Source organism: Hyperolius riggenbachi, chromosome 10, assembly GCF_040937935.1.
Source record: "Hyperolius riggenbachi isolate aHypRig1 chromosome 10, aHypRig1.pri, whole genome shotgun sequence".
Lineage (NCBI taxonomy): Eukaryota > Metazoa > Chordata > Amphibia > Anura > Hyperoliidae > Hyperolius > Hyperolius riggenbachi.
Window position 1 is genome coordinate 264,112,275 of NC_090655.1, and position 17,839 is coordinate 264,130,113.

Below are 17,839 nucleotides of genomic sequence, written 5' to 3' on the forward strand. Positions count from 1 at the left end.
GTGGAAACAATGCACCAATTAATTAAATCCGTTCAGCCCTCTGCCTACTTAGCTCTGTTCACCCCTCCTTCCATTAGTTCATTATTGTTTCCACTCACCCGTGGTCAGGACACGCTATAGGGGAGCTTGTGTAGCACCTGTAGTGAGCGAATGCACCGAGGAGAAATAGTCCCCTGGAGGTTGCAGCTCATGCTTGAGTCGGCAGAGCGGATGAGGACCGGGTGGAGCAGCTTTCAAACCAGGATCAAGCATTCGGACGCAAGGTGCTCCAGGCAGTCATCCCACCCTAAGGTACAAAGAGTTCTCGCTGGTCTCAGGTGAGCTGTCCTGGAGGATGAAGGGAGAAAGGCCGAGCTACTTACCGGTAGTAGTGTTTCGGCGAAGCCTCCAGGACAGCTGCCTTAGTTCCCAGCCCAAAAAAAAAAAAAAAAAAAAAAAAAAGAAATATAAATGATGATAGACTTGTTTGTATGTATATGTATATATATATTACGGGTGAGCTATGTACTCTTCTAAGAACTAATGGAAGGAGGGGTGAACAGAGCTAAGTAGGCAGAGGGCTGAACGGATTTAATTAATTGGTGCATTGTTTCCACAGGGGAGGGGCTCAATAGTAATCTCAGGTGAGCTGTCCTGGAGGCTTCGCCGAAACACTACTACCGGTAAGTAGCTCGGCCTTTTTTTAACACAAAGTCTATGGAGAAACATATGCTCTTTATTTTAAATAACTGATATGTGATTAATGGTAAATAATAATTTTCACTAAACTGCCCCTTTAATACTCTAATTCCCTATAAAGTAAACAAGCCCAGTCTGCAGATTTTCACAGTGCCTTGGCATTTTCAGACAGTAGCAAGGGTTTATGGGAGCTCAGTCTAGGCAGGAGGAGGGGAAGATGTTACTAGCCAGATATTTCAGAGGCAGAGGGGAGGAGGGAGGCGGAGAGGGGACTGAATTTACACAGAGGCAAGCTGATAGCATCTCCTGATAGCAGCCTGTGACAAACAGAACATGGCTGCCCTCATTGTATCACAGGAAGAAATAATCAAATTCTATTGAAGCTGTTTGCAGCTAGATTAGCTGTGTAAACTATCTAAACTTTAGATAAGATATATAGACAAGTTACTTGTTATAGTTAGTTTTTCATCTCGGATCCACTTTAAATACTCCAAGTGTGCAACGCGCTTCACAGCTCTCAATCCCGCCTCATCAGGCAATGTATTGGCCGAGCGCCAGACCCTTTATTGCATTTGCCGATACATTGCCTGATGAGGCGGTATTGTGACCCCGTGCAGCGCGTTGCACACTTGGAGTGTTTAGGAAATGTTACTGTGAGTTATAGTAGCGGTAGGTTTTGTTTTTCGAGGGAGGTGGGTCCACCAGCTTCCCCCTTATAAAGGGATTTTCATAGTTTTTATCCTTGTTGGCGCCTCTGTTGACGTATCTGCAAATAATTTAGTCCATCCTTGGTGGTGGGGGGGTGTTTTCTCCTTTTTTCCGGTCTACAGAGAGCGACTTTTTACCCTGAGTGGGGTCCGGTTCTAATTCTCCCCACCTGCCTTTCCAGTGGTTGCCTTTGTGGCGACCTCCGTTTGTGAGTATAACCGTTGTGTGTATATAATCTACCACTACTCATCAAAATACTACACTATACTGGGCTCTCGGTTTCGCTTGTTCTTTTTCAACCTATTGGCCTTGATTCATAAAGCATTACCTCATGCGGTAATGCTGAAAACAGCAGACTTTCCCAACCACTTATCAATGTGTCAATTCATAAAGGCTGTTACCGCATGAAAAGCTGACATTACCGACCAGGGAGATAAATTACCGACTTGGCTGTAGTTACTTCCAACACATGTCAGTAAATTGTCAGCAAATGTCAATTCATAAAGCCTGCAGCAAGCGGTAAGCCTGACGATAGTTACCGACACCTCTGGTGAGGCGTTAACAAGTTACCGACACCTCTGGTGAGGTGTTACAATGCAAAGTGCAGAGAGCCGAAGTCTGTTTGAGTCATCTGTGGAGAGAGCCAGAGAGCCTTCTGTGTGAGTCATTTGTGCAGGCAGGGAAAGTCTCTGCGAGTCATCTGCCTGAGTCATTTGTGGAGTCATTTGTGCAGGGCAAAAGAGAATCGCCACACTGCTCTACTCTACCGCTCAATGGGCTGCGGTAATTTACCAACCTTCAAAGGCAGCTGGGGAAATCTTTATGAATTCGCACGCAGACCGGAAGAATACCGAGTGCGGTATTTTCCCGACAAGATTTTTTTTATCGCACTGCTTTTTATGAATCGAGACCATTGTTTTCTCATACAAATTTTGAACATATCTCTTTGACCTTTAATGAGCACAACCTTCTGCAGTTCTCTGTTAGGCTGATGACTAGTGATCGTCAGTGACATGCCAATAACTCTGAGATGGTGCAAATTGTATGCTGATTATATGCAAAGGTATGCAGCGGCAGAATTTAGTCCATTTCTTATCTGTATAAACTTTGCACCAAATTGGAGTTATCAACGGCTCACTGGCCATCCCTAATGATAATTGTTCCTCCCCTCAGAATTCTCTAACAGGAAGTGATGATGTTTCTCTATTTGCAGGGCGGAGTCCTGGCATCAGGAACCTCTCAGAGACTCATCTCTCTGTATCCACAGACTGTACACCGGATGGTGATGTCACCGGAAAAGAGTCTCCTGCAGATATCCTGGTTACCCCAAATATTTCCCCCAACCCCTCTCACCTGTCTAACCCTGAGGGGCCTTCTAGCTTTAAACCTGGTGGAAGGTCTCATTCCTGTTCCACATGTGGGAAAGACTTTGCTTCCAAATCAAAACTTCTCATTCATAAGAGATCTCACACTGATGAGAAGCCATATTCATGTGCTGAGTGTGGGAAATGTTTCGTACAGAAGTCACAGCTTGGCATACATACGAAAATCATACATATGAAATCTCTCGCTGGTGACAAATACCTTGCCAGTCATGAGAAATCTTACACTCGCAAGAAGATGTATCCATGTGCTGAGTGTGGAAAATGTTTTGCACGGAAATCACTTCTTAACATTCATGAGAGAGCTCATACTGGTGAGAAGCCCTATTCATGTGCTGAGTGTGGGAAATGTTTTTTGTGGAAATCACATCTTACCATTCATGAGAGATCTCACACTGGTGAAAAGCCTTATTTGTGTACTGAATGTGGGAAATGTTTTTCAGATAAATCACAGCTTGTCAGACATGCAAGAACTCACAGTGGTGAGCTCTATCCATGTGCCGAGTGTGGGAAATGTTTTGCATGTAAATCACAACTTGCCATTCATGAGAGATATCACACTGGTGTGAAGCCCTATTCATGTGCTGAGTGTGGGAAATGTTATGCAGATAAAAAACTTCTTATCAGACATGCACGAGCTCATAGTGGTGAGCTGTATGCATGTGCCGAGTGTGGGAAATGTTTTGCATGTAAATCACAACTTGCCATTCATGAGAGATCTCACACTGGTGTGAAGCCCTATTCATGTGCTGAGTGTGGGAAATGTTATGCAGATAAAAAACTTCTTATCAGACATGCAAGAGCTCATAGTGGTGAGCTTTATGCATGTGCTGAGTGTGGGAAATGTTTTTCACAGAAATCAGAAATTGTCATTCATGAGAGATCTCACACTGGTGAGAAGCCCTATTCATGTGCTGAGTGTGGAAAATGTTTTGCACAGAAATCACATCTTCTCAGACATGAGAGAGCGCACACTGGTGAGAGGCCATATACATGTGCTGAATGTGGGAAATGTTTTGCACAGAAATCACGTCTTGTCACACATGAGAGATCTCACACTGGCGAGAAGCCCTTTTCATGTGCTGAGTGTGGGAAATGTTTTGTTTGCAAAGCACAACTTGTCATACATGAAAGACTTCACACTGGCGTGAAGCCCTATTCATGTGCTGAATGTGGGAAAAGTTTTGTATGCAAAGCAAGCCTTGTCACACATGAGAGATTTCACACTGATGAGAAACTGTATTCATGTGCTGAGTGTGGGGAAAAATGTTTAGACAAAAGAAACCTTGTCATACATGAGAGAATTCACACTGGTAAGGAAATATATTAATGTGCTGAGTGTGAGAAATGTTTTGTGTGCAAACAAAGCCTTGTAAGACACGAGAGATCTCACACTGGTGAGAAGCCCTATTCATGTACTGAGTGTGGGAAATGTTTTCCACGGAAAACGAGTCTTATCAGACATGAGAGAACTCACACTGGTGAGAAGCCCTATTCATGTACTGAGTGTGGGAAATGTTTTGCACAAACATCAAATCTTCACAAACATGAGAGATCTCACACTGGTGAGAAGCCCTATTCATGTACTGAGTGTGGGAAATGTTTTGGTGATAAAGTAACCCTTGTCAGACATGAGACATCTCACACTGGTGGTAAGTAAGGGTCAGTGAAACATAGCTTGGCCTTCAGTGAACCTGAACTGGCCACAGCATACTGCTCTCCATTTCTGCAATATTGAAGCACATACATTGCACATGGACAGCTGCTGACTGTTTGCAAATCTTTCTGTGAATGTTTACGAACCAGATGTGTGCGGCAGACCCCATTGACTTTGGGCAGACACCATTGACCCCATTGAAGTGGTATAAAACCCAGCATTTCTTCTTCGCGCTAAAAGATTATTTACAGCATATAATATACTACCACCATTTTTTTTTAAGCAGAACACCATTCAAACTGTTAAAACACAGGACTTACTTTTTCAATAGAAAGCTCCCTGCATCCCGACTGGTGATAACATTATCCTGTGTTTACCTAATTGTAGTAGAGAGGAATGTAAACATTCCCTAACTGTGCAGAAACGTCTTCTAATGTGTCCAGAACGGATACTCTGCTTAGAAATCATTACTGGGTACATTATAATATAAATACACCAGTTATGAATAAAATGCAATGGCAGCTTTCAGAGCAAATAAAACTGTACTTTGGGACCTTGTCATTTATAAATGAATAATAATACGAATGCACAAAAGAAAATATAACTGTATGGGATATAAATAGTAGGAAAACACATTTTTTTTTTTGAATATTATGTTGGAGTATTAAAGTATTGCTTTAATAGCAGGGAACTTCAAAAAACCTCCAGGGCATATTTGCAGCTACAATATCTATTAAAGTGTCAAACCTGTTTAAACACACGGAAATTGGCATGGCAGAGGGGGATCAATAACAAAATCCCCCCCCCCCCCTTCCCTCAAAAAAAAAAAAAAAAAAAAAAAAAAAGAAAAATATATATATATATATATATATATATATATATAGCCAGAGGCTTTTTTGTTAATGTTTAAATGCAGAAAATATTTACTGTTTATTTTTTTCTTAACTATGTTCTTTAGAATTGATGCAGTGTTTAGCTGCCTAAAAAGCAACTCCAGGCCACAAAATTGCTTCAACACCTCGACTCTGTGATGAGCTTTGTGTGTAGCTGCATGGCTGGGAGTCACAGGCTTGGTAAGGTAGCGGATGCATCTGTGAGGAGCTTTGTGTGTAGCTGCATGGCTGGGAGTCACAGGCTTGGTAAGGTAGCGGATGCATCTGTGATGAGCTCTGTGTGTAGCTGCATGGCTGGGAGTCACAGGCTTGGTAAGGCAGTGGATGCATCTGTGATGAGCTTTGTGTGTAGCTGCATGGCTGGGAGTCACAGGCTTGGTAAGGTAGCGGATGCATCTGTGATGAGCTATGTGTGTAGCTGCATGGCTGGGAGTCACAGGCTTGGTAAGGTAGCGGATGCATCTGTGATGAGCTTTGTGTGTAGCTGCATGGCTGGGAGTCACAGGCTTGATAAGGTAGCGGATGCGTCTGTGATGAGCTTTGTGTGTAGCTTTATGGCTGGGAGTTACAGGCTTGGTAAGGCAGCGGATGCATCTGTGATGAGCTTTGTGTGTATCTGCATGGCTGGGAGTCACAGGCTTGGTAAGGTAGCGGATGCATCTGTGATGAGCTTTGTGTGTAGCTGCATGGCTGGGAGTCACAGGCTTGGTAAGGCAGCGGATGCATCTGTGATGAGCTCTGTGTGTAGCTGCATGGCTGGGAGTCACAGGCTTGGTAAGGTAGCGGATGCATCTGTGATGAGATTTGTGTGTAGCTGCATGGCTGGGAGTCACAGGCTTGGTAAGGTAGCGGATGCATCTGTGATGAGCTTTGTGTGTAGCTGCATGGCTGGGAGTCACAGGCTTGGTAAGGTAGCGGATGCATCTGTGATGAGCTCTGTGTGTAGCTGCATGGCTGGGAGTCACAGGCTTGGTAAGGTAGCGGATGCCTCTGTGATGAGCTTTGTGTGTAGCTGCATGGCTGGGAGTCACAGGCTTGGTAAGGTAGCGGATGCATCTGTGATGAGCTTTGTGTGTAGCTGCATGGCTGGGAGTCACAGGCTTGGTAAGGTAGCAGATGCATCTGTGATGAGATTTGTGTGTAGCTGCATGGCTGGGAGTCACAGGCTTGATAAGGTAGCGGATGCGTCTGTGATGAGCTTTGTGTGTAGCTGTATGGCTGGGAGTCACAGGCTTGGTAAGGTAGCGGAAGCGTCTGTGATGAGCTTTGTGTGTAGCTGCATGGCTGGGAGTCACAGGCTTGGTAAGTTAGCGGATGACTCTGTGATAAGCTTTGTGTGTAGCTGCATGGCTGGGAGTCACAGGCTTGGTAAGGCAGCGGATGCATCTGTGATGAGCTTTGTGTGTAGCTGCATGGCTGGGAGTCACAGGCTTGGTAAGGTAGCGCATGCATCTGTGATGAGATTTGTGTGTAGCTGCATGGCTGGCAGTCACAGGCTTGATAAGGTAGCGGATGCAGCTGTGATGAGCTTTGTGTGTAGCTGCATGGCTGGGAGTCACAGGCTTGGTAAGGTAGCGGATGCGTCTGTGATGAGCTTTGTGTGTAGCTGCATGGCTGGGAGTCACAGGCTTGGTAAGTTAGCGGATGCATCTGTGATGAGCTTTGTGTGTAGCTGCATGGCTGGGAGTCACAGGCTTGGTAAGGTAGCGGATGCATCTGTGATGAGCTTTGTGTGTAGCTGCATGGCTGGGAGTCACAGGCTTGGTAAGGTAGCGGATGCATCTGTGATGAGCTTTGTGTGTAGCTGCATGGCTGGGAGTCACAGGCTTGGTAAGGTAGCGGATGCATCTGTGATGAGCTTTGTGTGTAGCTGCATGGCTGGGAGTCACAGGCTTGGTAAGGTAGCGGATGCATCTGTGATGAGCTTTGTGTGTAGCTGCATGGCTGGGAGTCACAGGCTTGGTAAGGTAGCGGATGCATCTGTGATGAGCTTTGTGTGTAGCTGCATGGCTGGGAGTCACAGGCTTGGTAAGGTAGCGGATGCATCTGTGATGAGCTTTGTGTGTAGCTGCATGGCTGGGAGTCACAGGCTTGGTAAGGTAGCGGATGCATCTGTGATGAGCTTTGTGTGTAGCTGCATGGCTGGGAGTCACAGGCTTGGTAAGGTAGCGGATGCCTCTGTGATGAGCTTTGTGTGTAGCTGCATGGCTGGGAGTCACAGGCTTGGTAAGGTAGCGGATGCATCTGTGATGAGCTTTGTGTGTAGCTGCATGGCTGGGAGTCACAGGCTTGGTAAGGTAGCGGATGCCTCTGTGATGAGCTTTTTATGTAGCTGCATGGCTGGGAGTCACAGGCTTGGTAAGGTAGCGGATGCATCTGTGACGAGCTTTGTGTGTAGCTGCATGGCTGGGAGTCACAGGCTTGGTAAGGTAGCGGATGACTCTGTGATGAGCTTTGTATGTAGCTGCATGGCTGGGAGTCACAGGCTTGGTAAGGTAGCGGATGCATCTGTGAGGAGCTTTGTGTGTAGCTGCATGGCTGGGAGTCACAGGCTTGGTAAGGTAGCGGATGCATCTGTGATGAGCTTTGTGTGTAGCTGCATGGCTGGGAGTCACAGGCTTGGTAAGGTAGCGGATGCATCTGTGAGGAGCTTTGTGTGTAGCTGCATGGCTGGGAGTCACAGGCTTGGTAAGGCAGCGGATGCGTCTGTGATGAGCTCTGTGTGTAGCTGCATGGCTGGGAGTCACAGGCTTGGTAAGGTAGCGGATGCATCTGTGAGGAGCTTTGTGTGTAGCTGCATGGCTGGGAGACACAGGCTTGGTAAGGTAGCGGATGCATCTGTGAGGAGCTTTGTGTGTAGCTGCATGGCTGGGAGTCACAGGCTTGGTAAGGTAGCGGATGCATCTGTGAGGAGCTTTGTGTGTAGCTGCATGGCTGGGAGTCACAGGCTTGATAAGGCAGTGGATGCATCTGTGTTGAGCTTTGTGTGTATCTGCATGGCTGGGAGTCACAGGCTTGGTAAGGCAGCGGATGCATCTGTGATGAGCTTTGTGTGTAGCTGCATGGCTGGGAGTCACAGGCTTGGTAAGGTAGCGGATGCATCTGTGATGAGCTTTGTGTGTAGCTGCATGGCTGGGAGTCACAGGCTTGGTAAGGTAGCGGATGCATCTGTGAGGAGCTTTGTGTGTAGCTGCATGGCTGGGAGTCACAGGCTTGGTAAGGTAGCGGATGCGTCTGTGATGAGCTTTGTGTGTATCTGCATGGCTGGGAGTCACAGGCTTGGTAAGGTAGCGGATGCATCTGTGATGAGCTTTGTGTGTAGCTGCATGGCTGGGAGTCACAGGCTTGGTAAGGTAGCGGATGCATCTGTGATGAGCTTTGTGTATATCTGCATGGCTGGGAGTCACAGGCTTGGTAAGGTAGCGGATGCATCTGTGAGGAGCTTTGTGTGTATCTGCATGGCTGGGAGTCACAGGCTTGGTAAGGTAGCGGATGCATCTGTGATGAGCTTTGTGTGTAGCTGCATGGCTGGGAGTCACAGGCTTGGTAAGGCAGCGGATGCGTCTGTGATGAGCTTTGTGTGTAGCTGCATGGCTGGGAGTCACAGGCTTGGTAAGGTAGCGGATGCATCTGTGATGAGCTTTGTGTGTAGCTGCATGGCTGGGAGTCACAGGCTTGATAAGGCAGCGGATGCATCTGTGATGAGCTCTGTGTGTAGCTGCATGGCTGGGAGTTACAGGCTTGGTAAGGTAGCGGATGCATCTGTGATGAGCTTTGTGTGTATCTGCATGGCTGGGAGTCACAGGCTTGGTAAGGTAGCGGATGCATCTGTGATGAGCTTTGTGTGTAGCTGCATGGCTGGGAGTCACAGGCTTGGTAAGATTGGCTGATTGCTGGCTTACATTCTGATCGCCAATTCTATGTTATATGTTACTGTGACATGTTACTATATGTTATTGCTAGAGGCATTACAGCCATATCAGTGACTGCTTATTATTAGTGTATACTCTGTATATAATAAGGGGAATACATTATAGTTCTATGTACAGACTGGAATCATTGTCTTTATTTTATAGAGGAATATCATCCGTCCTGGAGGGGGAGTAAAGGTGCTCATACATTATGCGACTTGGCAGCCCATTGACCATCCAATTCTTTAATTATAATCGAATCGGATAAAAATTGATGCCGCCAAGAGCATTCCCAATTGACGATGCAACTTATTTTGGGCTGAAATTGGTCGCATGTATCGGTCAGAGATGCTGGAGAATCTCAGGCTGACAAGCTTGATGGATAACGAATGCGAGGGAAACCCCGGCTACTGTTCCCCCCCCCCCAATGTTTTATGTCTCCCCCCTCCCCTCTTGGTGCCCACACAATTATACTTCAGCTGTCCGCCATCCATGCTGAGGGATTTCTGCATTCAAGACAAAAAAAATAGACAAATAACATTTATATTGCACTTTTCTCCTGGTGGACACAAAGCGCCAGAGCTGCAGCCACTAGGACGCCCTCTATTGCCTAAGGTCTCCTACTGAATAGGTGCTGGCTTACTGAACAGGCAGAGCCATGATTTGAACCCAGGTCTCCTGTGTCAGAGGCAAAGCCTTTATCCATTACATCATCCAGCCACCATTAAAAGCCCATGTAACTATTAGCATATAGCAGGTGTGTGATGTCACATGCGTACCATGTGTTGTTATGCCGGCAACCACATAGGGTGCAAATGTGGAAGTACAGCGCGGACACTCGGGGGGGGGGGGGAGGGGCGTGACAGGTAAAGTAGAACTGCACAGGCACCGGGGAGACATAAAACATCAGGGGAGGCATGGCAGGTGTGGCGGCATTACGAGGCTGATTCCCATAATATTTCATGCTGAAATTGATCGGGAATCGGCCTGCATTTTATGGCGACCAACAGATTTCTCTCCAGTTAGATCAAAGTCCAGAAAGATAAGAAGAGAGGGATTTATCTCCCAGCAATGTTACGCTGGACACACACAGGACTGATATTCAGAGAGATTGGATCACTGTCAGCTGTATATTGTTCCCACAGTGTGACGTGTTTTGTTCCTCTGCATGGAATGTAAGATGTACTATTACAGAATCACTCACATTTACTGTAATAAATAATTTGCATTGTTATAATGAATGAGGCCATTCTAAGCTCCGTGTTTGTAAGCAGAGCTCTCTGTAACATCGCAGGTCTGTAGCCTGTCACTGGTGATGGTCAATAGGATGCAAATAATTCTGAGTTGATGCAAAATTCAGCAAACTTTTTATGTCAATTTATGCTGCTTTAAAATGAAAATGTTATGTTGCTTTACCTTTTCTGAATAATTACAATAAAAAATATTGATACCCTAAAATGAACCGATTGAATACAGGTGAGGTGGGATATGGTTGGTCCATTTTCAAACTGCATAAACCTGCGTATACTTAGAATTATTTGAAACTCATTAACCCTCTAAATCTGTCATTGATGTATACAGGCATAAGCTGGAGCACATGCTGCCCCCATGGAGGCACCCCTCACCTGCTGGTAAAAGGATCTCTCAATAATAAACAGTTCTCCTCCAACACAAGCTGCATAATGTCACATATGTAGTCATTGTGTACATCCCAACCAGGGAATGCTTCATTCAGGAAAACACTGTCTAATACTTCTGTGGAAAACCAGGGATCCTTAGTGACATTTACTGCAGTAACCAAGTAAGCTAACCAACCATTCATCAATGTGACCCCTTATCTGGTGACTCCTCCTACCTGGTAACATGCCTCTGTACCTGTGCCATGCTCAGACTGGACAGCTAATGTCCGTTATGGCGTGACAGGAGCCTGGTGTGTAGCTGCAAGCTCTGGGCATAGTACATAGGCATGCTGCTGCTAGTGTAGGATTGCCCAGGTAAGGTGTCACACTGATGTCAGTTAGGGCATGACAGGAGTCTGGTGTGGAGCTGAAAGCTCCAGGCATAATACATAGACATGCTGGCAGTAAGGTGTCACACTGAGGTGTTGGTCAGCTTACCAGTAAGTAACTAGGAATACATGATTTTTTTTTACAAAAGAGTATAGACAATCCTTTTATTTTAATCACTCATATATGATTGGTTTAATGGGAAATTCAGCGCTCTGAACACATATCCATCTTTGGGAGGAGGAACATTTTAGAGGTTGCAATATTTCCAGCCCAAGGCAGCATGAATTTGGCCATGTTAGAACATTCTTTCCTAATACCTGCCAGGAGTAGTAGGTCGTTGTATTTAAATAGGTTTGTAGCAGTTGGGGTCTATTGTAGTCCTAGAAATTGTACTGAGGTTTTGGGCAAGGGGAATGTTTTAGCAGGGCCTTGAGATTCAGTGGGCCATTTAATCCCCAAACGTAAGACTTATTTTGGTTTAATTTATAATAACAGGCTAAGGAGAAATGGTGCAAGACCTAGCATGGAAGGGAGAGATTCTGAGGGGTTAGTGAGAACTAAAGGTACCGATACATCTACTGATTTTGGCGGGTGATCGACCAATAGCCAGACCTCTTTCTGATTGGTGAGAAATTAGTTGGCTGCCATAAACCGCAGTCCGATTCCTGACCTATTTCCACATGAAAACCTTTGGCAATTGGCCTCATCTCACCGCCCCCAGACGCTGCCCCCTCCCCCCTAGTGTAAGGTACCCCCCCCTCCCGGGCCCCTACATTAATACACTACCACCTGCCATTGTCTTGGGACTCCTGTCCCAACAGGATTCTGGATGCAGAGGTGGACAAGGTGAGGTAAAGTATTAATACAGGAGGCACGGGGGTGGTTACTAGGGGTTTTTTGTTTCGTCTGTTGTTTGCAATTATTGACTCCGTTACTACCACACAACTGATCGAGCATGGTGGCTCGGTGTCTTGCAGCACGTCTGATTGATACATTTAGTCATCCCTGAGCCAAAATGTATCAATTTGCCACTCAGGCATGCTTTTGGGGGCACAGATTTTCATAATAATTATTGAATCAGATGGTCAATCGGCCACCAAATATATACAGTATATGTATGACCACCTTAAGGCTACCTCATCAGCTACCTCATCATAATAAATTGATAACATGCATATCTGTACTCTGATTGTTTGAACTAGGGTGATGGTTGTCAATATTGAGCTCTTTGGACCAAATGTGTAATGTAGCTCTCATGATCCAAAGTGAGGAGCAGACACTCAACATGCTCAGTGAGCCAGATTTATCAAAGCATTACCGACAGTTTTTTCTTCTTAAACAGTTCTAACCAGCAGTGAATTTCTAGAACTGCACTCCAGGTGTAAGGAAACGCGGAAAGGCCGCCGTCTCTCGAGGTGAGGCGGCTGTTTCCGCGTCCAGCATGGCGTCACAACGCGGAAAAAACGCCGCATAGGCAGTGCGGCAGAATCCGCATTGGTAACGGCGGAATCCGCATTGGTAACGGCGGAATCCGCATCAGAGGCGGCCCCCGCACTAGATACATTGCATGACAGTACTGGTGTGGCTGGGACTGATAGTCCACCAAGATTCAGACTTACACGCGCGCGAGCACAGAGGCAGAGTTTAAATAGCAGTTAGAAGGGAGTCAGCTGACAAATTCCACTGCTCCCATTGGACCAGCAATTAGGGAGGTCCTGGAAAGGTCCTAGAGTATATATACTGCTGGTTGTTCACTTGCTCCTTGTCTGGCGTGCGATCACATATGTGGGAGCACCCAGATCCGTAGTCAGATCCGCAAGTGTGCCGGGACCAGCTGGAGCTGTAATCCTACACTTAGCTAGATTCTGTTGATAGCTAAAGTACTAGTTTGATTGTGATTATCTGTTATGACTTTTGCCTGCCTTGACTATCCTCCTGAACTCTGATCTTGTACCTCGATATTTCTGATACTCTGTTGCCGAACCCCGGCTCGTTCCTTGACTCTGCTTCTGCCTCCTGATTTTGTACCCCGATATATCTGATACCCCGTTGCTGAACCCTGCCTGTACTTTGACTCCGCCTTTGCCTCCTGATCTTGTACTTTATCCGTGTGTGTACGACCTGGCTTGTCCGACCTCGAGAACCGACCTTACTGTTAGAGGCGGTTCCTCGCTCTGTTAGTGATCCTTCCTCCTGAAGGTTACTTTCAGTCTGTCCTTCCTACTGTCAGTCTGACTCCTCCCGTCTTGGAGAGCTCAGGTCTGCGGAAGGAATCTGTGCAGTACTCCTTGCTGCACTGAGGCCTAGTCCTCAAAGTGTTACTGTTACACCAAACATTACACTCTACTCAGGTGAACAGAGGTTAGCTCGTATATCGGATTATCAGTGATACTGCAGATCACGTATAATCTGGTATACATCTGTATTCCCAGTGACTCTGCAGATCACTGGTAATCAGATCCTCTCTGTGCTTCACCGATCGTTACAGAACGCCAGACCAAAAAATGCAAATGGACGCACACACTGACCGTCTGGGCGCACTTGCCACTTCGGTGGAAAACATCAACCAAGTGCTGGGTAGCCACAAGACTATGATTGATGTCCTATCAGGCTCTGTGCGAACCCTCCAGACGTCAGTTGATTCAGTGCGATCCCCTCCTAGTGCTGACATACGTATGCCCGTACCAGATAAATTTTCCGGCCACAAGTCTGACTTCCGGAATTTTAAGAGTAGAGTGTTATCGTACTTCGAGTTGAGACCCCGATCCTCGGGGACTGAGACCCAACGGGTCACCTTTATTAAAACTTTGCTGACTGGTGACTCCCAGTCATGGGCATACAATCTGCCTCCTACCGATACTGCTCTGACCTCGGTAGAGGAATTCTTTAAGGCCATGGCCGTAATTTACGACGACCCTGACCTTGCGGCAACCTCTGAGCGGAAGCTCAAACTTTTGCGGCAAGACGGGTTCAGTCGAGGATTACGCGGCAGAATTTCGCAGATGGTCAGTCACGGCCAGATTTGATAATTTTGCCCTCATGGATTACTTCTTGTCTGGGTTATCGGATGAGGTCTCCGATTTAATGCTAACCTTGCCCGAGCCCAGGACAGTCGATGAGGCCATCACATCGGCCATTCGAGTCGACCGTCGATTACGCCATCAGAGGCAGATTCGGGGCAGTCACCGTGCCAGGGTAACATCATATGTGGCACCCTCCGCTGCACCCTTAGTAACACCATCTCCGTCTGTCTCATCTCCTCCGGCCTTGCCTCCACCCGAACCAATGCAGATTGGTTGTTTGAAATTGACCCAGGTGGAGCGAAGGCGGAGAATGACGGATCAACTGCCCGAACAAGTCGGGAAACGAATTTGCCTAGGAGTAGTGGGGGGTGACACCCTAGGCACGCCACTTGCACCCCTTAAAGAAAAGAAATTGCTTCTCCCTTGTACAGTTACATGGGAGAAGAAATCTGTGGCCACTGAGGCTTTCATTGACTCAGGCTCAGCGGCCAATTTTATGGACTTTAAGTTTGCTCAGGAGTTGGGTATTCCGCTCACTCCTGTGACACCCCCCATTCAGGTCACGGCAGTAGACGATTCCCCTCTACAACGGAATCGTGCTCTGTCACAGACCCCGGAGGTGAAGGTCACCATAGGGGTACTGCATGGGGAACGATTATCGTTTTTTGTACTGCACATGTCTACCTCAACTATTATCCTAGGCATGCCGTGGTTGCAACTTCATTCACCTCAAATAGACTGGGCCACGGGTCAGTTAACCACTTGGTCACCTCGTTGTTTTCAGCGGTGTTTGGGGAAGTTGACCTTGGGGCAAACCAGATTTCAGGTGGAAGGGGTACCAGATCAGTATTCTGAATTTTCCGACGTGTTCTGTCCCAAGGCAGCTGATAAATTGCCCCCACATTGTCCTTTTGATTGTCCCATTGATCTCCGTTCAGGTTGTGTTCCCCCCCGGGGTCACTTGTACAATCTATCAGGGCCCGAAAAATTGGCCATGCAGGAGTACATCCGTGAAAATTTGGCCAAGGGTTTCATTCGCCCGTCCCGGTCACCTGCTGGAGCAGGGTTCTTTTTTGTCAAAAAGAAAGACGGAGGCCTGCGACCCTGCATCGATTATCGCGGTCTCAACAAGATTACTATAAAGAATCGCTATCCGTTGCCACTGATAGATGATTTGTTCACTCAGGTTACTGACGCTAAGATTTTTTCTTAGCTAGATTTGCGGGGCGCGTACAATCTGATACGTATAAGAAGGGGCGATGAGTGGAAGACGGCCTTTAATACACCAGACGGGCATTATGAGTACCTGGTGATGCCCTTCGGGTTATGTAATGCTCCGGCCGTTTTTCAGGAACTCATTAACGAGGTATTCCGGGAGGTGTTGGGGAAATTTGTACTAGTTTATCTTGATGATATTCTTATCTTCTCCAACAACCTCACTGAACATAGAAACCATGTGAGGTTTGTGTTAAATCAGTTAAGGCAGAACTCGTTATACGCAAAGCTTGAGAAGTGCATCATCGAAGTAACATCTGTTGCGTTCTTGGGGTACATAATTTCCACCACAGGCCTGTCTATGGATCCTGCCAAGGTCTCCGCTGTTCTGGAGTGGCCACAGCCGGTTGGGTTGAAATCCCTTCAGCGCTTTCTTGGCTTCGCCAACTACTATAGACGGTTTATAAAGGGGTACTCCACGGTCATTGCTCCCCTTACCTGCCTCACTAAGAAGGGGGCAGATACCACTCACTGGTCTCCTGAGGCTTTACATGCTTTTGCCACCCTGAAGGGCCTATTCTGTTCAGCACCCATCCTCAGACATGTGGATGCCTCTTTCCCGTTCATTGTGGAGGTGGATGCCTCGGAGGTTGGGGTGGGGGCTGTGCTGTCTCAGCGGTCAGGCTTGCAGGGTAGAATGCACCCGTGTGCGTATTTCTCTCGCAGGTTCTCCCCTGCAGAGAGGAATTACGATATTGGCAACAGGGAGCTCTTGGCCATCAAATTGGCTTTCGAGGAATGGCGACACTGGTTAGAGGGAGCTGAGCATACCATCACGGTTTACACCGATCACAAAAACCTAGAGTACATCGAGGGGGCTAAGAGGTTGAGCCCTCGCCAGGCTCGATGGTCGTTGTTCTTCTCCAGGTTTAGTTTCATTATTACGTACACCCCAGGGAGCAAGAATGTTAAGGCGGATGCTCTATCCAGATGTTTTGAGTCAGAGACAGCACAGCCCTCCATTCCTGAGACCATTATTCCCCAGAAATTAATACTTGCAGCCACTGGAACTTGGGAGGATTGGAGGGAGACGTTGGCTCTCTTTCAGCAAGACATTCCGGAAGGGAAGCCCGCAGGGGTCCTGTTCGTTCCTCTGCCTTTTCGCCTGCAGGTTCTTGAGATGTTCCATGCACATAAGAACGCAGGGCATCCTGGGGCATCCAGAACACAGGATCTGATAGCCAGATGCGCCTGGTGGCCTTCCTTGGCAGCGGATTGTAAGGAATACGTAAAAGAGTGTTTGATATGTGCCAAGAGTAAACCCTCCCGGCTGGCACCTGTCGGTACGTTGCAGCCTTTGCCCACCCCGAATGAGCCGTGGACCCACCTGTCCATGGATTTTGTGGGCAGCTTCCCAGGTCTGAAGGTATGGCGGTCATTTGGGTGATAGTCGACCGCTTTAGTAAGATGGCCCACTTTGTGCCTTTGAAAGGACTCCCCTCGGCTCAGGAATTGGCCGAGTTGTTTATCACTCATGTCTTCTGTTTACACGGCATTCCCAAAGACATAGTTTCAGACAGGGGAGTCCAATTCGTCTCACGGTTTTGGAAAGCTTTTTGCCACCTCATGGGCATAAAGCTGTCTTTTTCATCGGGCTATCACCCACAGACCAACGGCCAGACTGAGAGAATAAATCAGTCTTTAGAGCAATTTTTAAGGTGTTATGTGGCAGAGGCGCAGGACGATTGGGTCAGATTTCTGCCCTTCGCAGAATTTGCCCAGATTAATTTAAAAAACTCGTCCTCCGGATTCTCTCCCTTTCAGGTGGTGACGGGGAGATCACCCAAATTTTCCCCATTACCTATAGCCTCCACTCCTTTCCCAGCCCTGGAGGCCTGGCAAAAGTCATTGAAGGACCTTTGGGGGACGGTTAGAAGTAACCTGGAGAAGGCCTTTTTGAGTCAGAAGGGTCAAGCTGACAAAAGACGGTCGCTGGAGTGGAAGTTCCGACCAGGAGACTTGGTCTGGGTGTCCACACGTCACTTGACCCTAAGACAACCTTCACAAAAGCTTGGTCCCAGGTTTGTGGGTCCTTTCCCGGTTGTCAGGAAAGTCAATGATGTTACTTACACCGTTGATCTTCCCTCTAGCATGCGGGGGGTGAGGTCTTTCCACGTGTCCCTTCTTAAGCCAGCAGTCCAGGTGGGTCCCACTCCTCCTCCTTCTGTCTTGGTAGATGCCCAACACGAATATGAGGTGGAGAAGATTCTAGATTCATGCTCTGTACAAAACTCGGTACAATACCTCGTGCACTGGAAAGGGTACGGCATTGAGGAGAGGCAATGGGTACCGGGGACCCGCAT

At 47.2% G+C, this 17,839-nt stretch overlaps 1 pseudogene; it reads left to right on the forward strand.

The window, feature by feature from the left end:
• The window catches only part of LOC137535436 (zinc finger protein 850-like), a 93,963-nt pseudogene extending 88,781 nt beyond the window's left edge, over nucleotides 1-5,182 (forward strand).
• Nucleotides 5,183-17,839: the final 12,657 nt, after the last annotated feature.